At 49.2% G+C, this 24130-nt stretch overlaps 1 long non-coding RNA gene across 2 annotated transcripts; it reads left to right on the top strand.

The window, feature by feature from the left end:
* The first annotated feature begins 5107 nt into the window (after window positions 1-5107).
* Window positions 5108-22405, top strand: LOC122695610. Of its 2 annotated transcripts, none has more exons than XR_006341446.1 (3): window positions 5108-5281; window positions 15658-15740; window positions 22089-22405. It is a non-coding gene; the product is annotated as an uncharacterized LOC122695610 (long non-coding RNA). The 2 variants fall into 2 exon arrangements; XR_006341445.1 differs by lacking the exon at window positions 5108-5281 and adding an exon at window positions 13296-13509.
* Window positions 22406-24130: the final 1725 nt, after the last annotated feature.

Below are 24130 nucleotides of genomic sequence, written 5' to 3'. Positions count from 1 at the left end.
AGAAGAGCCTTGGATGGAGGCAGTCTTGGAGCCACACAGGAATGGACTGACTTTTCCATGTGCTGGAAGCGGCTGTTCTTACTTGAGCCCTGGTGAGTCAAGTGCAGGCAGTGTTAGCGTCAGTCGCTCAGTCCTGTCCGACTCTCTGTGACCCCCATGGATTGTAGCCTGCTGGGCTCCTCTGTCCGTGAAATTCTCCAGGCAAGAATACTGGAGTGGGTTGCCATTTCCTTCTTCAGGGGATCTTCCCAACCCAGCGATCAAATCTGGGTCTCCTGCATTGCAGGCGGATTCTTCATCGTCTGAATAAAAATCTAGACACAGAATCTATGGACAGATGGGTGAAAAGAATAAGCTATTAAAAAGTAAGCCATTTCATTAAGACTTTATAGTTTTCCCCACTAAAAACCAGGCTTATTTTTTGGTTCCTGAGGCCTGCTGTTAGCTTTCCTGGTGTCATCAGATGGTAAGCCATCCTGAATAAAATGGGAAAAATCAGGCCATGACAAAGCAACTTGACATTATTCTTTTTTTAATTTGAGCTTTTTATTTTGTACTGGGGTACAGTTGATAAACAGTGTTGTGATGATTTCAGGTGGACAGTGAAGGACTCAGCCACACACACACATGTATCCTTTCTCCGCCAAACTCCCCTCCCATCCAGGCTGATCGTGGCATTATTTCTAATTTTGAGCATGATTTCCTCTTTGGCCCATACACACAAGATGTGGTACCATTTTTAATTTCTAAATATACAAGAGTACTTTGTTTTTTAAATTGAGTTCTTATTTTATCATACTGTGGTCAGAGAATATAGTATATATGTTTTTACCAATTCTTTGGTACCTATTGAGATGTCCTTTGTGGCCTAGTGAGTGCTCAACTTTTAGAAATATTCCTCAAAGTCTGGTTAAGAATCCGGATTAAAAGAGTTGAGATAAATTTCTGAATGTGTGAATATCATACAGTGTCTTAATCACGCTGTTCTAATATCCAACATCGTTGTTATTTTTTGATCACTTGATCAGTTTGTAACAGACGGATGTTAAAATCACACTTTAAGACATTCCACATCATAATTCTATTGACTTTTAATCTCTTTGAAATGTCTGCTTTTGTGAGCCAATCAAATGTTGTAAATTGCACAGAGTTCAACCTATTTGGACGCTATGTTACTGATGCTGGTTATCTGTGGAATCAGAAGCAGAGAGCATTGGAGAGGAAAGGAAACCTCCCGTCAGGAACCCAAGTGTTTCAGAGAGGAGCAAAGTCAGGGTGTGTCCCTCTGATACATGGAGGCTCAAGCAGTGAAACAGTTCTTTTATGGAATAAACATTTATTGAGAACCAGGAGCTGTGTAAAGCAGTTACAGTTTTGTAGATGGAGAAAAGCTGAGGTTACCTTCATCTTCTGTTTTAAAAAAGATAAAAGAGAGAATGAGAGAGAGACTTAAAGTAAAACAGCAAATCTTTTCTTTTATTGAAAAATACCTATTTGTATAAAGGCTGAGCACCAAAGAATTGATGCTTTTAAACTGTGGTGCTGGAGAAGACTCTTGAGAGTCTCTTGGACTGTGAGGAGATCAAACCAGTTCATCCTAAAGGAAATAAACCCTGAATATTCATTGGGAGGACTGATGCTGAAGCTGAAACTCCAATACTCTGGACACCTGATGTGAAGAGCTGACTCATTGGAAAAGACCCTCATGCTGGGAAAGATTGAAGGCAGGAGGAGAACGGGGTGACAGAGGATGAGATGGTTGGATGGCATCACCGACTCAATGGACATGAGTTTGAGCAAGCTCTGGGAGTTGGTGATGGACAGGGAGGCCTGGCGAGCTGCAGTTCATGGGGTCACAAAGAGTAGGACACGACTTATCAACTGAGCAAAAACCTTAGATGATCAATCATTTCATCCAATGTTATTACTCTTTATTCATTAAAACAGGTTCCCAAGGTATTACTATTTGAAAAACCTGTTATCTCTAACTGAAATTACTTCACACACATGTGGGAAAAAAGTCCTAACAAATGTCTTGAGGATGTAACACTTCATACTTCACCAGGTGGTTAGAGGACTCCATTCACTTGTTTATTATTCAACAAAACGTACCACATTCCAACCCTGCTCCAGGCGTTGTGCCTTACGGTCTGAAGTCAGGGACTTTCATCATGTAATGGGACACGTGAAAGGAACTGCTTTTCTTGAATTTCTTCTTTAAAAGTCACTGTGTCGTTTCCACGGAAACCATATAAACTTTAAATGCAAACATATGAGGACAGAAACATGGCTCAGATGATTTTTCCAGTTGCAAAAGACAAACTTTCCTTCGCTGTTTAAGTCTAGTGTGGAATCATCAGTGTGCTAGCTCCAAAACTGGGTCTCCTTAGACCTTGTGTGTGTGTGTGAGTCACTCAGTCGTGTGTGACCTCTGCGACCCCATGGACCATAGCCCGCCAGGCTCCTCTGTCCTGGGGATTTCTCAGCAAGAAGACTGCAGTGGGTTGCCATTTCCTTCTCTGGGGATGTTCCTGACCCAGGGATTGAAACTGGGTCTTCTGCATTTCAGGGAGATTCTTACCATCTGAACCACCAGGAAGGCTAAAAGTCTGACAGACTTGAACTAAAAATGAATTATCTATGATGTTCTTAATAAACTTTGTTGGTAAACACGGAAGCAGGCCATGGAGCCACGGATGTGTTTATTTTACTGAGAAAAGGCTTTGTGGCAGTGGGGCAGCAATTTTGGTGGCACATTCTTTTTTTTAGTGATCACACCCAAACGATTCTTCTTATAAAAAGTGTATCGTAAAATCTCCAACACGGCCCTCAGAAGGAAAACAGAGTTCAAATAAGATAATGGAGGTTTTCCCTGGATCTTCCTAAAAGGGGAAGCATGTCATTGATAACATTGAGACAACCTCGCCTGAGAACCAGAGAAGCCAGCGATTTTTGGGGAAAACAGGAGCGTCCAGGACTCTAGAGAATATCCTGGTGCTGACAAGATTTGGAAGGATTGAAAGCGACCAGAGTAATTGGGGGATTTTTTTCTGAGTGATCCCATCTAGAAGGGGGAAAGGGAATGTATGTTCAGTGGGTTAGTCACGACACACAGACACACACATCCCCCTATATGGACCACATCCATCTATGTTTGATCACACACATTATCCACACATTACTATTTTGATTCTACATCATATATTGTACGAATTGAATGCTGCTGAATTCCAGAGCCATTATTTTTTCCACTATATATTGATGTTCTGGGAACCAGTCAACTGAAAACTTAAAAAAAATCAAACTATGTGAACTTGAGCAAATTCTTTACGGTCTCTGGGCTTCATCTGACCATTTTTAAAAGTGGAATCCTAGCAATCTCACTGCTCATCTTCAGAGGTTGCTGAAAAATCCAATGACGTAATCAAGCAAAGGTGCTCCATAAGCTACACACAGAGGTATACAATAATGGTATTGTAAACGTACTTTGTAAACATAAGAACCCGATGTCTTCATTTTATGATTGTTTGAGGAAATGAAAGGAAATTACTGAAACGTGACCGTTGATTTAAGCAAGGTCAAAAAGAATGCAAAAAATGTATTATTGCAATTTAAGAAAATTAACAATGTCTTTGAAACAGTGCAGTGTTGTTGATTGCTTAGGTTGAATGCTGAGTACAGGGGATTCTCATTGCTTTTGTGTATTTGAAATTTCTCATCTTCTCAACAAATTTCTCATACTTCTCAACAGAAGTATGAAAAAGAGTTGTTTGACTGTTAACGCTTAGGTAGGATGGTGCTTAAGAACAAGGATTCAGTAGCCAGAACACCAGAGCTCAAATCCCGCTTCCGCTAGTTCCATCCCACTAGCTGTGTGACCTTCAGCCTGTTACTTGACCTCTCTATAAGATGCCGTCTATAAGATGAGGATAATCACAGCACCGACGTCATAGGCTTGTTTGGAGAACTAGACAGGTTTGTATTTGATAAGCACTTAGTAAATTGCGTGTTTGGCAAAAGAAAAACCTTTGGGGCTCTGAATAGCTACTGTTATTTACAAAGAACACCTGGCTCTGAAAGGTCAAACAGCCGAGCGTCACAGAGCAAGTGAGTGGCTCTGCCTGGCGTCGATTCTGGGTCAGGCTGCTCTGAAAGCTTGGCTGTAAGTGCCAGGGCTCTCTCCCGTGGGGGAGCTACCGTAACCCAGCCCAGTCCTAATGCGGCAAGTGATACCACGCCGACTCTAGTATTAAAGGCATCTGGGTCTGTTTGCTGGAGGCCCGGCGAGCAGGTGCTAAGAGGGGAGCTGGGGACCCCCAGACCTTTCTGGAAGGGCCTTGAAGGGGGTCGGAGTTCCCTGGGGTGAAGGTGGGGCCCGAGGATCACGTGGACTGTGACTGGGCCTCTTACTGCAGGTGTGTGCGCGCATCTCAAGTCGCTCAGTCGTGTCCGAGTCTTTGCGACCCCACGGGTTGTAGCCCCCAGGCTCCTCTGCCCACGGGGTTCTCCAGGCAAGGATACTGGAGTGGGTTGCCATTTCCTCCTCCAGGGGATCTTCCCGACCCAAGGATGGAACCCGTGTCTCTTAAGTCTCCAGCATTGGCAGGCGGGTCCTTTGCTGCTGGCGCCCCTTGGGAAGCCCCTTACTCCAGGGAGATGGTGGGGAAGCTGCTGTGGGCATTCCAGGTGCCGTTCTGGGAGCTTTATGCCTGTCAGCTCATTCTGAGAGTTGGCGTTAAGCTGGATTCTCTTGGACCACCCACAGCACCTCTGCAAGCTTGAATCCTCCTTATGTTGCACGCTGGTCCATTTGACCCTAATCTGGGTGCCCAGGGAGGTGGTCACTCTTGCAGAGTCACCAGGGAGAGCCTGACAGGCCCCCTAGATGTGCTCTGGGAAGAGAAGTCTCGAGAAGGGCCCGTGGGTCTCAGCCCTTCTCCCCACTGCGGAGAACACGCTTGGGAGACCCGAATCAGAGTGCTGTCTGGGCTTTTCTTCTCGGGCTACTAATGCCCTGGTGAATCAGACACGCGGCCAGCGTCTGCTCTCCTGGGGACCCTGTGGTTCATCTCTTCTGCCTTGGCCATTCGTTCTCCCCTCGGCAGGCTCCTGGGGTGACTGTACTTTCCTCTTCGTGTTTATGCTGACTGCGTGTTTGTGGTTCTTGCCTCCCAGGCGCCCTCTGTGAAGGCTGGGGATGGGCATCTTCTCTCGTGACTGTTATTCAATCGTCTGCTCACAAGACGTTGTGCCCGGAGGGGCTGCAGAAGTGCTTATTTACGTGAGTACTCTACCCGGGGAGCTGGTCTGACCAAACCTTCATCACACCTGATCCAGGTAGTCAGGTCAGTGCCAGGCGCGGGTAAGGAGCTCCTGCTGCGCTCCGAGCGCGGAGCTGCCTCTTTAAGTGACTGAGACGCGGTCCGGGCCTCCAGAGCCTCTCAGGTCAGAGGAGACCCGGGAGCAGCCTCTCCCGCCTTGTCCCCGCCTTCCACCCTCCGGTGGGCACCATTAGTCCTGAAACGTGTCATCAGCAATTTCTTCCCAATAATAAAGTACCAAATGAGGATGACTTATTTTTTAAGAATAAGTTTGAGTGGATTCCGAGTTATTTTTATAATCCCCCCTCATCATCTTTCTAGCATTATGTGTGAGTGTGAAACGCTGCCGTTTTCAACTTTTGCTTTCCCTTCTGATGCATGTGCCGCCTCCCACCCCCCGCCCGCCCCCCAAGGGCCCATATAAGAAGTGGTCGCTTCATTCCAGCTGAAGCCAAGGAAGCTGTGTCAGCCAGCCTCCCAGCTCCCGCCAGTGTGACACCGGGAAGCTTCCCAGCCCCCGCCCGGGGACTTCCTCACCGATAGAGCCTCTCTGAATGCACGTCATTCTTGGTGACAGAATCACAGATCCGTCTTTTTTTTTTAAGACGTTTTAAAAATCCTCATTGATTGATTCATTTATTTTCTGGCTGCAGCACATGGGATCTTCACTGCACAGACTCTCTGGCCGTGGCGTGGGGGGCTTGGTAGTTGCGGTGCTCTGACTTAGTTGCTCCGTGGGATCTTAGTTCCCTGACCAAGTCCCCTGCATTGCAAGGCAGATTCTTAACCGCTGGACCAGCAGGGAGGGCCCCCACAGATCCACATCGGATGGGGAGAGGGAGATGCATTCTGATGAGGAAAGAAAGCATGGGAGAGTGCTTGGGTGGGTAGATCACCGCAGGGTCTGGACAGGACAGCGAACTGTGGGTGCAGGGCCACCCCGCAGTAAACAGATCTGCGCAGAGCTGCAAACGAAGGGAGGCGGGCCACGTGTGCAGGGTCCGCTGAGGCGTCCAGTGTGGGGAGGAAGGTAGCCGGCAGGCTCTACGCGAAGTTGGCGAGTCCTGACGTCTCTCGATAGGACACGGGGTGTTCTGACCTCATTCTGTGTACAGTGCAGAGGCATCTGAGCCACCCAAACAGGCACGTTACCTTGTCTATTTCTGTGCCCAAGTGCATAGACTAGTTCTGGAAGTGTTCTCGAATGTGATTAAACATGTCCACTTTTTAGGGCTTTGAAGACATTATTTCTAAGTGCCAGCTATTTCTCTGGAGCCAATTAGTTTGGGTTAAAAAAGTGGCTCTGTCACTTATTGGCCATAGACCTGGGTTCACTGTGCCTCAGTTTCCTCATCTATAAAATGGGGACAATAAGAGTATTTATGTCATGGATTTGTTACTAAACATTAACTGAATTAAAATATCCACAATAAGGGATTTTCCTGGTGGTGCAGTGGTGAGGACTCCACATTTCCAGTGCAGGGGGCAGGGGTTTGATCCCTAGTAGGGGAACTAAGGGGCTTCCCGGTACCTCAGTGGTAAGGAATCCGCTGGCCAATGCAGGAGACCTGGGTTTGATCCCTGGGTTGGGAAGATCCCCTGGAGGAGGGCATGGCAACCCACTCCAGTATTCTTGCCTGGGGAATCCCCATGGACAGAGGAGCCTGGCGGGCTACAATCCATGAGGTCATGAAGAGTCGGACATGACTGAAGCGCCTTAGCACACACGCAGTAGGTATTCTATGCACATCTCATTTCATTCTCTTTCTTTTTTTTGGTTAACTCCTTTTCTTTTTATTGTTTGGCTGCATCAGGCCTTAGTTCCCACATGTGGGATCTTCTTTGTGGCCTGTGGGGTCTAGTTTCCGGACCAGAGATCGACCCTGGGCCCCTGCATTGAGAGCAGTCTAAGCTGCTGGACCACCAGGGAAGTCCCTCATCTCATTCTTAGGAGCATAACTGAAGGTCACATGGATGCTCAGTGGCAGAGACAATATTCAAATCTCAGCCTGACTTCAAGTCTCTTACTCTGCTCAGCAAAAGCCACTGCTTAAGGTCCAGGGGAGGGCTTTAGGCAAACTTAAACTTGAATCCCTGGCTTCCTGTCTGTGAAGTCTAATGGAAGCTGACAAGGAATCCACTGGAGACACAAGTCACTGGACTGACTGCCTCCCTGGGCTGTGCTGTCTGGGACATGGCTGGCCCTCAAGGCTGAGAAATCCCAGCCTCGGTCCTGGCCAGCTCAGGTTGGCTGGAGCAGCGTGATCTGATCCTTCTGAGCGCTTCAGTTTCGATGCAAGGAGACGTGCACTTTCCATCCCAGGTGCCTGGAAGTTCAGCTGGAGAGTCCATTATCCCGTGACCAGCCTGCCAGAGAGATGCTCTGCTGTTTCTTTCCTTCTCAAAGTTTCCTGGCGACCGCCGCGCCCTCTGTTCGTGCCCCCCTCAGTCTGAACGTGGGGCTTGGGAAGCGCAGGGAGGAAGGATGGATGCTGGGTCCATGATACAGGTGTGGGGCTCGGACCCAGGTAGGACCCCCTCCCTTGTCTGTCATCCCTGTTTAGGACGCAGAAGCATAAGGCCTGCGGTAGGGAGGGGATTTTCTCATGATGCCTTTCTGATCTCTGGCAGCTTGAGTTGTTGCAAGACTGCAAAAGAGCCAGAGCCAGCAGATTTTTCCAGTTGCTTCGGGGGGCAGCCGAGTGAGTCCGGTGTCACATGCCTGAGCGTCCGCTTCTTGGAATGAGGGCCAGCTGCCAGACAGCCGGCGGCTCTGGAGTGAGGGGCGCCCGCGGTGTGCGGGAAACAGAAAACCCCACCCGCCGCGCTGGCTCACATTCCTCTGCGTGCTGCCGAAAGGAGGCAGAAAGGGGAGAGGAAATTCCTTTTTCTTCAAAGGTTTTCTCTCGGGGGAATCTTTGTCCCTGTAAATAAGTGAGGATGATCTTTTAAGTACTGAGTTATCAGAGGTTAGACAGCCCACGGAGGATTAGACATATGAAATCCTATCAGTGTAGTCATGGCGACCACATGCTTTTCTAAATCTTTGCTGGAATGTAGTTCTGTAGCTGTGTCTATGCCTTCAGAAGCCCAGACACTCATCACAGAGGAAGCAAATTAAGATTAATCATATCTAGCGCGTCAGTAACTGTAAGTGGGCTAAGTAGCATTGTTTCTAAAACACGACGGGATCACAAAGCTGAACCCAACTGTAAGCTGAGAAAAGAGACATCGGAAAACCAAGTGACTCATCGGGGTTGAATGTAAAGAATGGGAAAGGCCGGGCAGGCAAAAAATAAGTTAAAACACAGTATGAATCTTCATCTTGGCGTCAGAGTTAAAGTAATGAGAGCATTAAGTGAAACAAAGAAGGTACGTTACTGTTTTAAAGAGAACCACATTTAAGGGTTAACGAATAGGTCCCGAGGTCTCTGGCGCTGGGAAGATTGTTTTCCTTTTTGTTTTCTTTCTTTCTTTTTTTTTATCCAGCACTTTGGCGTAAACAAATTAGAATTTATTGAGAGTTTTGAAAAACCAGGGGATTTAAAATTTAAAAAACACTCCATTATTTCTAGTTTTTCTTGTAAAATTAGAACATCTGATCAAGGTGGGAATTGCCAAACTCTGTTCTGTGAGCCAAATCCAGTGCACCATCCTAAGAAATTCACACCAAAGGAATCTTTGCCAAGACCCAGGGAGCTGGAACTCCTAGCCCCAGAACATCCAAACTCCAGAAACCTGAAGACAGAGAAAAAAAAAACAAAAAACCCTTGAAAACAGCAGGAGAGATGTAACACCTTAACTATGGTTTCTTACTGGAAACGACGGAAGCCAGGAGGAAATGGCATAATATTTTTCAGGTGCTGAAAGAAAAGAGCCGTAAATTCACTATTCTGCATCCAGGGAAAACATCCTTCAGGAAGAAAAGAAAAAGCAAGTTTGTTGGATACAGGGTCAGTTTGGAAAATCAGCTGGATTCCCATAATGTTATTGTTGTTTAATCACTCAGTCCTGTCAGACTCTTTGCGACCCCGCTGACTGTAGCCTGCCAGGCTTCTCTGTCCCTGGGATTTCCCAGGCAAGAATACTGGAGTGGGTCGCCATTTCCTCCTCCAGGGGATCTTCCCAACCCAGGGATTGAACCTGCATCTTCTGCGTTGCAGGAGGATTCTTCACCATTGAGCCACCTGGGAAGCCCTCCAATGTAGTACAAAAAGACAATTAGATAATAAACTTTTAAAAAACGGTGCTTTTTTGCTGACATCAAAAACATTAAACAAAATCTAGGAATATATCTAACCAAGATTTTAATAGTTTTACAAAGAAAACACCAAAAACACAATTGTCTTAGTTTTCTGGATCTGCAATGAAAAATTTCCAAAGTCTGCGTTGCTTAAAACAAGCTATGCTTGTTAAGAAAGAAAAGAGTCCAGTCTCCTATGTGGGAGCTTTTTCAACCCCAGTTCCTCAAAAGCATTAATCCTTACAGAAAAATGAATTGAGTAACTCTGATCTGAGTCCATTTTGAGTAAACTCCAGGAGTTTGTGATGGACAGGGAGGCCTGGCGTGCTGCGATTCATGGGGTCTCAAAGAGTCGGACACGACTGAGCGACTGAACTGAACTGATCTGAGTCCTCCCAAGGCAAGTGCAAAGCTAGGTGGCTTATAGATGCAAAGCAGAGAAGTCAATGCCTTACGTGCAACAGATGCCTCAGGGATAGACACCCTAAGGTGGGGATGGATCGCAGGTGGAGAAGAGCTGGAAGATCAGGGTCCCTTCTGGAAGTGTGGGGGGTGAGGGCACGGAGGGTGAGATTGAATCTCCCTACCCAGTCCCCAAGACCATGGAATTCATTTCCAGGTACTAGAGGTTGCGTTACCTAGAGGGTGAGATGGGGTGGGAGGTGGGAGGCAGGTTCAAGAGGGAGGTTGTTGCTCAGTGGCTCAGTTGTGTCCGAGTCTTTGCAACCTCATGGACTGCAGCCCACCAGGCTCCTCTGTCCTTCACTGTCTCCCAGAGTTTGCTCAAACTCATGTCCATTGAGGGGATGATGCCATCCTACCATCTCATCCTCTGTCGTCCCCTTCTCCTCTTGCCCTCAATCTTTCCCAGCATCAGGGTCTGTTCCAGTGAGTGGGCTCTTCACATCAGGTGGCCAGAGTACTGGAGCTTCGGTTTCAGCATCATCCCTTCCAATGAATAATCCGGGTTGATTTCCTTTAGGATGGACTTGTAGGTGAGCGGTGGCCAGTACAATCAAGGAGCTGGCTGGAGGCCAGATCTGCCCTTTGCCGTCTCCTCTGTGCGGCCCGTCAGCGTGGCCCTAGACCCCTAGGAGGTCTCAGTCATGGCGTCTGGCCTGGTGGTACCCGTGGTTGTACAAACAGGACCCACACTGTGGGGTCTTGGTGCGTTGGGCTCACGGATGAAGTTGAGCAGATGGACATAGGACATAGGCCTGAAGAAGAGGCGGCCACCCAGTGAGACCTCAGACTTCTTCAGCAGGTCTGCAGGCCTGTGTGGCAGAGAAGGCCCTAAACCTGCATCACCCAAGAAAGAGAAAGAGTGTGTGTTGTGTTCAGTTGCTTTAGTCCTGTCTGACTCTTTTGCGACCCTATGAACTGTAGCTCCTTAAGTTCCTCTGTCCGTGGGCTTTCCAGGCAAGAACACGAGTGGGTTGCCGTTTCCTCCTCCACGGGATCTTCCCCACACAGGGATCGAACCCATGTCTCTTGTGTCTCCTGCATTGCAGACGGGTTCTTTACCACTGCACCACCTGGGAAACCTGGTTATCCATCACCATTTTCATTTGCCCACGCAGTACACATTCCTGGGGAGACTTAACTCTGAAGCCCAGCACGTGATGGTCAGCGGAGGAAGGCAAGTGTAGAGGGTTTTCTTGACGGGAAGCCTGTGTGAACGTAACCTGTGATGATGCTGTGACTCTGTTTTGGAATCAGCGGGACCTCGAGGGCTCTGGTTACTAAGAAGGAGCTGTGTCTACACTTCAAACGAGGAAACAAGATCACACCGTGATGGTTTCTTAAGTCCATTTAGGAGGAAGGGAACATGGCCGAGCTTTTCTGTTCTGCTCTTCAGACCTCCTGGTCTTCCTCTCTCCTAGTAGACGATCGCGGCAGCCTGGGAGGCGGGAAGAGGAACCACTATGAAACCACGTAGACTGTGTGTTGATGTTCAGAATTGGTTGATTACGTCAATCCAGCCTTCAGGAACAGTTGGTTTCAAAGAAGATGGTTCAACCAGAAACACCTAAAGGCGTTGAGATCAGATTCATTCAACCAGCCCTTCTACTGCCGAGGCAATCCAAGAAATGTTGAGATTATGTTTTTTCTTTCTCTAGAAATGAGGAGGGTCCAAAAACTTACTGCATGCCCTTGTGTAAATTGCTAAGCCTCACTAAAGCATTAGTTGTCTCGGGTTTAAGTGGGGGAGATAACTGCACCTTCTCAAAGAGTTTTCGAGAGGATGTGCTGAGAAAAATCTATATAAGGTGCTGAGTATAGTGCCTAGAACACAGCAAAGCCTTGTTCAATGATGAACGATTATGGAGGCTTCCTTTTAAGAAAACTTTACCAATTAGTTGTGACGCTCTGATCCTGGACCCTTCACCATCTTGGAAACGTCCTATTGGCTTGATTTTATTTTCGAATCTTTTTTGCTTCACTTTAAGGGCATTTGAGTACAGAGCATGGTTAAGACACTGAACCAGGATCGCTTCTGCACTGGAGCATGTTCTAATTAACCGTCTGACAGCGCTGGTGTCTTGAGGGTGAATCAGGAAGATGAACAATGAACTTGGGAATCCTGGCATGAGATCTGTGCAGGGTTTGCTGCTGTTGGCAGAAGTAGCTACGCTTCTCCAGGTGATGTGCTGGGCACCACACCCTAAAGGAAGGAGTTACAGAGTCTTTTCTGCTTTTGCCTGAAAGAAAGCAGTTTGCTCTTTCCTCACTGTGGGAACACCAGGCATACTGCATGACCATCCAGAGCCAGTGAAAGCAAAGCTCGCTCACTGCATCCCTGGAATAACTGAGAATCTGCCCTTGAACTTCAGAGATGGTGGCTCCCAGGATGTCTGTGCAATGTCCTTGGAGAAGGGCTGCTGGGTGACTGAGGATGGAGGGACGCCATGCTGTCCAGAGCCCTCAGCCCCTCCCGGAGGGGCTCAGCTCTCCCCGTGGACAGGAAAGTGCAGGGTACGAAGATGTGTCGATGGGCACCGGCCTTTTAAAGGCCCCTGGGGTGGGTGGGTCAGACCTCGATCTCACCCTTGCATCCGTCCTTCTGTGTGTGTGCTGTGCGTGCTAAGACACTTCAGCCATGTCCAACTCTTGGCAAATCCATGGGCTGCAGCCCGCCAGGCACCTCTGTCCATGGGATTCTCCAGGCAAGAACACTGGAGTGGACTGCCGTGCCCTCCCCCAGGGGATCCTCTCGACCCAGGGATCAAACCCAAGTCTCTTGTGTCTCCTGCCTCAGCAGGTAGGTATTCACCATTAGTGCCACCTGGGAAGCCCCTAGTCCTTTTGTGGTTTTTGTCTTTGGGTCAATGTCATGCTGACCGCAGAGGCTGGCAGAGCAGGAAGGGACCTGGTTCTCCTGTAGGTCTCGCATCAGGAAATGGCTTCGTGCTGGAGACTGGACAAGGAGCAGCAGCTGGGGAAGTAGCTGTGCGGTTTCCCCTCCTGGGCTGGGAGGCGGGGAGACGGAGGCCAGCGCCGGGAGGCGGGGGAGACGGAGGTCAGCCCTGGGAGGCAGGGAGATGGAGGCCAGCGCCAGGAGGCGGGGGAAACGGAGGTCAGCCCTGGGAGGCGGGGGAAACGGAGGCCAGCGCCGGGAGGCGGGGGAGACGGAGGTCAGCCCTGGGAGGCGGGGGAGACGGAGGCCAGCAGAGAGTAGAACTGGGTCTTGGTTAAGACCCTCTGATCCTAGAAGCTGTAATCTTTAACCACGAAGCTAAGAACTTGTGACTTCTAACAGGACTCAAAGAACATTGAACAATGTCTATTTCTCCCTCAGCAGCACTGGCGTCTTTGATGGGTGTCCTTGAGTCTAAGTTCCCAAAGGAGAGCATCCACGTCTTATTAGAACTTAGTATTTCTGCACCTGGTCGTTGGTCCACGGTTGATAACCAATAAATGTCTGCCAGCTGAGCTGACTGAACTGTGAGTTTTTATTTGTTTACGTAAATAACTTTGTTGCTAAAGTGCAGGTTTTCTCTGGTTGCGACGAGCCGGGGCTACTCTTCCCGCGGTGCGGGGCCCTCCCACTCAGTGGCCTCCCTGTCGTGATTCTCAGGCTCAGGACTTGGGGCGCACGGGCTTAGTTACTCTGAGACGTGTGGAGTCTTCCCGGACCAGGGATCAAACCTGTGTCCACTGCATTGGCAGATAGATTCTTATCCACTACGCCACCAGGGAAGTCCTACGTGATGGTTTCTAAGGTAGACTTACAGCGTAGGAGATGTGGCCACCTTACATTCTTGCAAACAAACAAAGAAAAATCACTAACCTGTTTCAAGACTGAAATCAAATTCCTTTCAGTTAAAAACCCTTCCCTTCTCTATAGGTGGGCAGGTGGCTCAGACAGTAAAGAATCTGGTCAGTGCCTCGTACGTTTGGATGGTGGTACATAACCACAGCTTAAAAATAGTTGTAAAAACAAGAATGCACCCTTTTCAAGGCTTGACCTAAATACATAGGGGAACAGCCTGCCAGCCACCAATGCAATACTGAGCGAATTGATCTGCTTAATGTAGGCCGTCACGTTCAGGCAGTTATCCTGAATGTCTCTAGATGAAGTTACTAGTCCTGTAAGCAATATGACTGTGTGTGTGTGTGTGATTGTGAGTTTGGGGGATTGGTTGGTTCTTTAAAGAAGATATCTGATCCACAGAAAAGGGGCTGATTCTCTCAGGTCCCCTTGCCCTTCTAGGCTTGGCGCTTGTAATTGTTTATGGAAGAACTAAGATGGTATCCTCAGACCAATGTCTGCAGGGGTCACAATGTGAAGATGTCTGTTGCTGATCCCAAAGCTCAGGAAGGGGCCAGAGAGAAGCGCCCAGCATGGTGGGACCATCACCCTAGCCCAGCATTTTACTTCCTCCTAAGTCAACCCGTTTTTCTGAGATGACCCAGGACACTTCCACGGCGCTGGAAGACTGACCCACACAGTTACGTTGAGTAACAGAAGGCAGCACGTAGGGTCGTTGCTGTAAGGTTACTGTTCCCCAAAGGCTTCAAGCTAAGTCCATGTGTTTTCTTAGCTCCTCTGGCTATGAAAGGCTACCAGGGGTGGTGGAGGAACTTCAGCTTTGGGGCAAAACCACCTGCTCTTCTGAACAAATAAAAGGTGTGAAACATATGTTCCTGGAGCAAGTTGAGATTTTTCTCATTGTAGAAAACAGAGAAGTACTGCCTCGGGGTTATTACTTCGGTTTGGAGAGAGATGAAGAACCGAGGTGTTTGTAGAACTATCCTGGTGATCAAACCTTCAAGGGACTGATGGGTTCACCTCCAAAGGGCTGGGAATAGGAAGTCCTCACTGACGCCAACAGTGGGACAGCTGGCGGGGTTCAGGGGCCTTGGGCGGAGACATCTGCTGATCTGGTAAGGTGGGTGGGATGGGCCCATTGGAAGGAGGCTTGCTGTTGTTCAGTCACTCAGAAGTGTCCAACTCTTTGTGACCCCATGGACCGCGGCACGCCAGGCCTCCCTGTCCTTCACCATCTCCCTGAGTTTGCTCAAACTCATGCCGTTGAGTCGGTGATGCCGTCCAACCATCTCATCCTCTGCTGCCCCCTTCTCCTCCTGCCCTCAATCTCTCCCAGCATCAGGGTCTTTTCCGATGAGTTGGCTCTTCGCATCAGGTGGCCAAAGTACTAAAACTTCAGCTTCAGCCTCAGTCCTTCCCGTGAACACCCAGGGCTGATTCTGAAGGAGGAGAGAACGGCATTTAAGCTGCGCTCTGCTCCATAATCTTAGGCTGGGGAAACTGCCATGGGGCCTGGCTTCCGTTAACCGTCAGCGTGCCATGGGAGACCACAGAAATCCCACTGTCTCTAAGAAGACTAATTGGGTGAACTTTGGAATTCCCCAGTGTAGCAAGGTGGACTAGGAGTGGAGGTCATCACCTGCACACCCAACCCTAGGCTCCAAAGAGATAACGATTTTATGCATCATTTCCAAAGGGGGATTCCAAGGAACCTGATCACGGTGTTGTCAACAGAGAGGTACTGTGGGAGAAAGTCACCTGTATTTAAGGAAGCTTGGAAACTTTGTGGTTAAATAAGTAAAACCATTGTGTTTTTACAGGATTTCTCATCGGTCATCCTGAATTGTGTATATCAACAAGGGAGACCCTGTGTATATTTCAGAAGTCAGGTTCCAGTGTAAAGGTATGTGATGGTTGTGGTAACTTTTGGGCTGTACCGGGAACAGAGCATCTTTAGCATGTGGCTTAGCTCTGCAGAAACAGATATGGATTTGTGTACTTGTGTGAATGTGTATACTCTTTAAAAAAAAGAACCACAGATTTTATTTTTCTGGCCTCCAAAATAACTGTGCATGGTGACTGCAGCCTTGAAATTAAAAGACGCTTGCTCCTTGGCAGAAAAGCTACGACAAACCTGAATAGCATATTAAAAGCAGAGACATCACTTTGCCAACAAAAGTCTGTATAGTCAAAGCTACGGTTTTTCCAGTAGTCGTGTACGGACATGAGAGTTGGATCATAAAGAAAGCTGAGAGCCGAAGAATTGATGCCTTTGAACTGTGGAGCTGGAGAAGACTCTTGAGAGTCCCTTGGATGGCGAGGAGATCCAACCAGTCCATCCTAAAGGAAATCAACCTTGAATGTTCATTGGAAGGACTGTTGTTGAAGCTGAAACTCCAATACTTTGGCCTCCTGATGCGAAAAGCTAGAAAAGACCCTGATGCTGGAAAAGACTGAAGGCAAAGTAGAAAGAAGGGCAGAAGATGAGATGGTTGGATGGCATCACCAACTCAGTGGACATGAATTTGAGCAAATTCTGGGAGACAGAGGAGGACGGAGGAGCCTGGTGTGCTGCAGTCCATGGGGTTGCAGAGAGTCGGATGCAACAGGGCTGACCAACAAGAGCCACAACAGAGAACAAAACGAACACTATATCCACAAGGAAAGGATGATTGGGAGCTGAGGGTTGGGGGGATAAGGAGGGATTTGTGGCAGAGATTTAGAAAAGTCAGCACCCCTGATTGAAGGTCAAGGGTCCAGAACTCTAATTCTGAATCCTTGGATGACCTCTGCAGGGTCTCTCCACCCAACTGATTGTTTCCCAGTACACAAAGCAGAAATTTGAAAAGTAAGATCACCGCAGACTTACCAAAGATTACAAGGATTAAACAAGCCCATGCTGTTAAAATGTTTTGAACTCTGTGGTCAAGTACATGGGCTAATGACAGGGTATGGTCTTGACCACCAGCAGGATTAACTGAGGGCTTTGCCCGCCAGGCACAGACAGAGTCTGTTTGGCTAGAACTGCGGGCTGCTGACGTCCTGGGTCAGAGTGAGTCACGCCCTGCATGCAGGATCAGGCAGGCCAGCCTGCTGGGCCCTCGGGCTCCAGTGGCTTCCTCAAAAGACAGCCCAAAGACTGGAAAAGAAAGAAAACCAGAACAGTGAGCAGGTGGCCTCTCTCCTGCTGCAGGCAGAAGCACGACCCGATGGTTGACCAACCTCCAACCAGCATGGCCCCCTCCTCTTCTATTAGCCGAGGGTTCCTGTGTTTAGGTGGGTTAATGGGACTGCTCAAGTGGTTATCTGCTTTATTGTTGTTTAGTCCCAAAGTCTAGATGGGGAAACAATGGAGACAGTAAGAGACTTTATTTTGGGGGGCTCCAAAATCACAGCAGACGGTGACTGCAGCCATGAAATTAAAAGACACTTGCTTCTTGGAAGAAAAGTTATGATCAACTGAGGCAGCAAATTAAAAAGCAGAGACATTACTTTGCTGACAAAGGTCTATCTAGTCAAAGCTATGGTTTTTCCAGTAGTCACGTGTGGATGTGAGAGTTGGACTATAAAGAAAGCTGAGTGCTGAAGAATTGATGCTTTTGAACTGTGGTGCTGGAGAAGACTCTTGAGAGTCCCTTGGACTGCAAGGAGATCCAACCAGTCCATCCTAAAGGAGATCAGTCCTGAATATTCATTGGAAGGAGAGATGTTGAAGCTGAAACTCCAATACTTTGGCCACCTGATGTGAAGAACTGACTCATTTGAAAAGACCCTGATGCTGGGAAAGATTGAGGGCAGGAGGAGAAGGGGACGACAGAGGATGAGACGGTTGGATGGCATCACCGACTCCATGGACTTGAGTTTGAGTAAACTCTGGGAGTTGGTGATGAACAGGGAGGCCTGGTGTGCTGCAGTCCATGGCATCGCAAAGAGCTGGGCATGACTGAGCAACTGAACTGAACCGAGTCCCTAAGTCATGACCGACTCCAGGTCACTCTTTGCAGTCCCATGTACTAGCCCACCGGGCTCCTCTGTCCATGAGATTCTCCAGGCAGGAATACTGGAGTGGGTTGCCAGTCCCTTGGAATCTTGCTGAAACCCAGGGATCGAATCTGTGAGCAGGCAGATTCTTTACCACTGAGGCACCCCGGGAGCCTTGGTTATCTGCTTGGAGCCCTCTAAATCCTGCCAAAGAGATGGAACACCTAAGAAAGGATACATCCACAAAGTAATTTTTTTGTGCTGGTGGTGATGGCAAGCTTGTGTACAAGGCAACTGAATGCTTCCTATATGCTGAGTCATCCGGTTGTCCCGCAGGCTGAGTTAAGAAGCCTGTCCTGCGCGGCCTGCGGCAGGAGGCCTGGCTCTCTTGGGAAGAGCAGCAGCGCCACCCTGAGTCAGACCTGAGTACTGCAGCGCCCACTGAAGGCGCTGTTTGGAGATGGAGCCAGAGACGCTGACTGCCTGACGCCCTTGAAGGCTCCGCACTCCTTGGATACCCTGAATTCTAAATTACCGTTTCGATTTCCATCCTCAGTGTGGGCCTCCTGGTTAATGATGTTCACTCGTACGACTTGGATGGTGCAAAATATTAGTCTCTCAGTCATGTCCGACTCTCTGCGACCCCGTGGACTGTAGCCCACCTGGCTCCAAGAATCCTGGAGTGGGTTGCCCTGCCCTCCTCCAGGGGATCTTCCCACCCCAGGGCTTGAACCTGTGTCTCCTGCATTGGCAGGTGGATTCTTTACCGTCTGAGCGACCAGAGAAGAAGCCCCAATATAAAAAAAAAAACAAACCCAGATCTGATCCCTGAGTTTTCGACAGCAAAAAAGCAGCTGAATCAAGCCAAACCCACACTTGAGGTGCCATCTCCTGGAGCTTCTGGCCAGCTGGCTTGCCCCATGACTTGTCCCTGTCTGGTCTCTTGTCTTCTCTCCAGCCTCTGACTGCGCTCATGTTATCATGAAGCAAACACATGTTTGCCTGCTCATCTTCTCTACCCAGAACTGTCTTTTAATAGGAGCCATATAATCCCGGGCAGGTAAGCAGTCAGCTGTGATGTGCCTGAGCAGATAGCCATAGGATGGGTGATGGTGGTACCCAGCGACGTTAGCTCCTGGAGATCCACGTTTAGTCTAGGTTAGCATCAGAGGGGCCATGCAGGCACCACGGTGCCTTCAGAAGAACTCGCATGGCCCAGACTGAGCCTCAGCTCTACTGATTTGTTCATTCTGTACTTTGAAATGGTCTTTGTTTCTTACTGTGGGCTGGGCGGGGTCTCTGTTGCTGCAAGTGGACTTCCCCTGGCTGCAGTGCCCCGGCTTTTCTTGTTGTGAACCCCGGGCTCCAGGGCCTGCAGGTGTCTGGAGTCATGTCATGTGCGGGCTTAGCTGCCTCTTGGCGGGCGGAACCTTCCCGACCAGGGATTAGCCCGGCCCCCTGCAATGGCAGGCGATTCGTAACCACTGGACGTCCAGGGAAGTCCTGCTCACTCCATACTGACTGAGCTCCTGCCTCCCGTCAGAGTCTGCTCCTTGTGTTGGAAGAAACATCCCTGCCCCGGGTCTCTTGTTAGAGCGGAGGAGGCGGCGGGGAGCTTGACAAGGGAGGACATTGTTGTACGAGAAGGTGGTGAGACCCTCGGGGAGAAGAGCCAGGTGGGGTCAGAGGAGGCTGTGATTCTCTCTGGGGTGGGTGGGCAGGCCTCTAAAAAGACGGGATTTGGGCAAAGACCGGAGGAGGTGAGATGACCAGCCGTGAGATATTCGGGGGAGAGGTTTCGGGGTGCAGAGAGCAGAGTGTGCACAGACCCTGAGCTGAGACTCTATCTGAAGTGATGGGGAAGCTGCACGGGTGAGCTGAGTGATGGGGGTGGGGAAACATGCGTAGGGTTCAAAGTCAAGGAGGTAATTAGGGGCTGGTTGTATCGGACTTACAGACCATTGTAGGCGGGACTTTGGCGTTTACCTCTTTTTCTGAGGGGCTTCCCAGTGGTAAAGAATCTGCCTGCAATGTGTCAGACCTGGGTTAGATCCCTGGGTCAGGAAGATCCCCTGGAGGAGGGAATGACAACCCACTCCAGTATTCTTGCCTGGGAAATCCCGTGGACAGAGGAGCCTGCTGGGCCAGAGTTCATGGGGTCGCAAAGAGTCAGACACGACTGAGTGCACGCCTTTGACTGAGGTACTAGAAGATCTAAAGAAAGTTTGATCCGGAAATGATGCTGATAAGGATGATGAAGCATTTTTTGATGATGGTGAAACTTTTGGTAATAGTTAAATCTAGAGAGCATTTACTATGTCAGATGCTGTTTCAAGTATCATATAGTCACTCGTTTAATTCTCACACCACCTCTTAGAGGAAGGTACTAGCATCATCCTCATGTTGTAGTTGAGGACGATGAAACACAGAGAAGTTGAGTGACTTGTCCACGGTCACCAGCTAGGAAGTGGCAGAGTTGGGGTGAATGGAGTCTGACTCTGGGGTCCTGGGAATCTCAAGGATGGACCCTGGGCAACTTGAAGTCATTCTTAAAGGAAGCGGAGGGGAAGAGGAAAGAGAAGAGACTACTTCTGCCAGCACAGGGCGTTTGCTCAAAGCTGGACAAGGCATTACCACATGCGTCAGGAATAGAACATCCCCAACGGCCTGCAGGGGTGGGGGGCATGCGGAGCGAAGCCAGGCGTGACAGGGTTGTACGAGGATGGAGGGGCTTCCTGGCTTGAGGTCAAGTGCTGCGGCCTTGACTGGACGGCTTGTGGATGGCACAGATTGGTGTCGTAGTAAGATTAACCTGAGAGGCATCGTCTCAGTGGCCCGAAGGACAGTAGGGTTGGAGAGGCTTGCTGTAGGGCTATTTTTATCAACTGCAAATTATATGGCCTCATTTAGCAGGAGGACTGCAGAAACACGGCCCCATTCACGCTGCACCTCAGGCAGGCTCCACGTACTGACCTGCTTGGGAGAGAGAGGGAGGTACTGGGAAGGATGGGATTCACACAGGCCTCGGCTGGATCACTGTCCTTTAAAACTGGTGGGCTGGGAGGCCCTGGGCACATCCCTCAGACTCGCGCTTCGGATTCCGTCCATGACTGTTTGAGGACTGAGTGAACGGCGGAGACAAGACCGCCTGCAGGCTGCATTCACTCACCTCAGTGTCACGGGAGAAAAGAGTGAGCATTCCGTTTATCCTGTTCTAGTGTTTTATCAGGCTAGCCTAACACCCAGCATTTCATTGCTTATTTCAGCTTATTTAATTTTTATTGGAGTATAGTTGTTTTAGGGGCTTCCCAGGTGGCTCAGTGATAAAGAGCCTGCCTGCCAAGCAGGAGATGCAGGTTGGATCCCTGGGCTGGGAAGATCCCCTGGAGAAGGAAATGGCAACGACTCCAGTATTCCTGCCTGGAGAATCCCATGGACAGAGGAGCCTGAGGGGCTACAGTCCACGGGGTCGCAGAGTCGGACATGACTGAGCGTATATGGCTGTGTTAATTTCTGCTGTAAGCAGAGTGATCCAGCTACACATATACATGTATCTCCTCTTTTTGGAATTTCCTTCCTGAAGACTCCATTTTAAAGATGTTCTTTGCTTGTAAGTGATCGCCTATGAAAGTCTGAGATTCACTTGCCCTGTAGAGGGCAATGTTTCTCTTTGCCTAAATTTTTTTCTTTTTTTACTATTTCAAGCATATCAATATGGCAAAGTAGGTACAGTCAAGGAGGGCAGAAATTAAGAGAACCTTAGGGTTCCATGTTGACCACAAATGCCCCCTGAAACTGAGAAGGCATTGATGAGACCCCTGAGTATGCTAGAATCCCTTTCTTGAGCTTCCCTGGGACCTGAGGGTTGCACATGAAGTAAAGACTGAGACAGTGAAAGCAGGGGGCTGGTGGGAAAAGACAGAAACCCGTGCGGAGCAGCAGGAGGACTTTATAATGAGGGCTGAGAGCCTCATGAGGCCAAGCAGTTACCACAGTCTCCACGTCAGGTGAAGAAGCGAGCTGGCTCTTCCTGCGGGAATTCTGTCACCCTTGCCTGCCTTGCACCTGCCGGCAGCAAAGGGGGGGATTTCAAGTCTGACGGAGAGGAGCTCTGGGGGTCCTGGGCCTTAGGGCCCAGGAACTGAGACGGGACTTTCTAGAATCCTTGGAGAGTCACCATTTTAGGGGGGAATGAAGTGGAAACTTTACTTGAGGGAATCTTGTTCCTGCTCAACTCTCAGTATCCTGTTTTTTCTTTTTTTTTTTTCAGGATTCTAAAGAAAAACAAAGCAGTGCGTCAAGCACTTTGAACCCTGGTCTCCGTCCTCTGAGGCGTCTCTCTTTGCCGCAGTCGCAACAAGATGAACAAGAAGGCCAGCAAGGCTGCTGTCGGTCAGACCAGCGCACCTGCCCTTCAGAATGCTTGCAGCTGCCCGAGGTCCTGGAGGCATGTGGGGACTCAATCAGATTGGCAGGAACTTCTTTGGAAAAGTTTTCTTGTTGTTCAGTCTCTAAGTCGTGTCCGACTCCTTGAGACCCCTTGGACTGCAACACGCCAGGCTTCCCTGTCCTTCACTGTCTCTCGGAGTTTGCACAGACTCATGTCCATCCAGTCGGTGATGCCATCCAACCATCTCATCCTCTGTCGTCCCCTTCTCCTCCTGCCTTCAATCTTTCCCAGCATCAGGGTCTTTCCCAATGAGTCGCCTCTTTGCCGAAAAGTCTAGAAGTAGCTTATATACAGAATAAGGCTTACTAGCTGGCAATGCCAAGGTATCTTCTTCTTAGGGAGTCCAAAATAAGCTCTTTGGATTTCAACGTGACCTTTACACTCCCGCCTCTCAGATCTCTGACTTTGAGGCATGCTGGTAGCAATTATGACAGCGATCCCCCGACCCTTAGGTCAGCCTGGCAGAAGTGACCACGCGCGTCTCCTTGACTGTAGACAGATTTTCCAGAGCGCGGTGGGGGGTGGGGGGGACGCCGTGCAGCATCCTTGTGTGAAAGCAGGGATGCGGTTTCCCTCTGGATTTTACTGAAATGAGCGCTTCCCTCTGGGAGTTGATACTTCATATTTTTTAAAAATTGTTTTTAATTTACTTATGTATTTTTGGCCGCAAAGAGGCGGCCGCGCCTGAGCTGCACTGATTTTTGCCTGTGCTGGTCCGCGCTGCCGCACGCGGGCTTTCTCCTGTTGCCGCGAGCCCGGCCTGCGCTTCGCGGCGGCGCGCGCCTCCCTCCGCGCAGGGCCTCCTCTCCGCGCGGAGCGCTCCCGCGCACGTGGGCTTCCGCGTTGCGGCTCCGGCGCTCCAGGGCGCAGGCGCAGTAGTTGGGGCACGCGGGCTTAGTGCTCCATGGCATGAGGGATCTTCCCGGACCAGAGATTGAACCCATGTCCCCCGCATTGGCAGGCGGATTCTTAACCACTGGACCACCAGGGAGGCCCCGGGGAGACGGCGCTTTCGACTGAACTTCTTGGGAGAAAGAAGATGGGACCTCTGATCACAACAGTCTATGACAATCCCCATAATACAGCCCTGGATGAATTTTAGTGTGATTGTGAGTGCTCTAAACACCCAGAAGGAGGAGAGTAGGTTTCTGGGGCATGGTGCTTAATCTTTTTTGCTTAAAGTAGCAAAATAAAGGGAGCCAAATCCTTGCAGAAGAATTCTCTGTGGAAGATGAAGGTCAAGTGGAAAGGGAAATGTGGTCAGTTTATAATTTACTACTCTTGAGGGCAAAGCACACTGCATTTCTCCAAGAAGGTTTGCTTAACCCTCCACAAAATTCAGCCAGATAAACCCATTTGCAAATTCCCAGACGATGACTATGGTATATAATCCTCCCTTTCTTTCCTCCAAACCGGAAAGCACAGTATCCCACAACAGTGACCGAGAAATTAAAAGGAGTTATGTTTAGCATGGAAAACATACAAAGAAGTTCCCTTACAAATTTAAAATTCTACAGAGGCATCAAACAGGAGAACGTGATGGATTTCTTTTTCACTTGTTTGTGTAACAATTTTTTTTTTAAGGCTGACAGAGCCTTGGAAAGCCAAGTCCAGCACAGGCATTCTAATTTTACAGAAAAGAAATAAAGCTCCAGTCCTTTTTGGAAGAGTGATAGATACAGCAAGAAGGCTACCAGGTTCGGTGGAGACAAAATATTACAATACTCACATTAGAACCCAGCCCTTCAGGGGCTTCCCGGGCAATCCAGTGGTTAAGACTCCCAAAGCAGGGGGTTTGGATCTGATCCCTGGTTCAGGTAACTAAGTTCTCGTGTGCAGCGTGGCCAAAAGATAAATAAGTG

This window comes from Cervus elaphus, chromosome 5 (genome assembly GCF_910594005.1).
Source record: "Cervus elaphus chromosome 5, mCerEla1.1, whole genome shotgun sequence".
Taxonomy (NCBI): Eukaryota; Metazoa; Chordata; class Mammalia; order Artiodactyla; family Cervidae; genus Cervus; species Cervus elaphus.
This window is presented reverse-complemented; position numbering and strand designations above follow the sequence as displayed.